Consider the following 253-nt stretch of genomic DNA (forward strand, 5'->3'; position numbering starts at 1 on the left):
CTTGGAATTTGTTTTAAGGCTCAACATGAAAGAAATGAAAGTTCCCAGATGAGTGGGCGAGAGGTGCGTTTTTCAACTTGTTACCTGATTGGCTCACAGGTAATAAGTAAATGAGTTAATCAGGTTTATCCACATTCGCATAACTCATGTTGAATCCTGCGGTTTTAGAATGTGCACTTCTGCTGTTATTCTTCTGCTTTCCTAGTTCTTCTTTTGTGCAATTCCCTTTTGGTCTCATCCATGACTTGATTTT

The sequence above is a fragment of the Danio rerio genome, chromosome 7 (genome assembly GCF_049306965.1).
Source record: "Danio rerio strain Tuebingen ecotype United States chromosome 7, GRCz12tu, whole genome shotgun sequence".
Classification (NCBI taxonomy): Eukaryota; Metazoa; Chordata; class Actinopteri; order Cypriniformes; family Danionidae; genus Danio; species Danio rerio.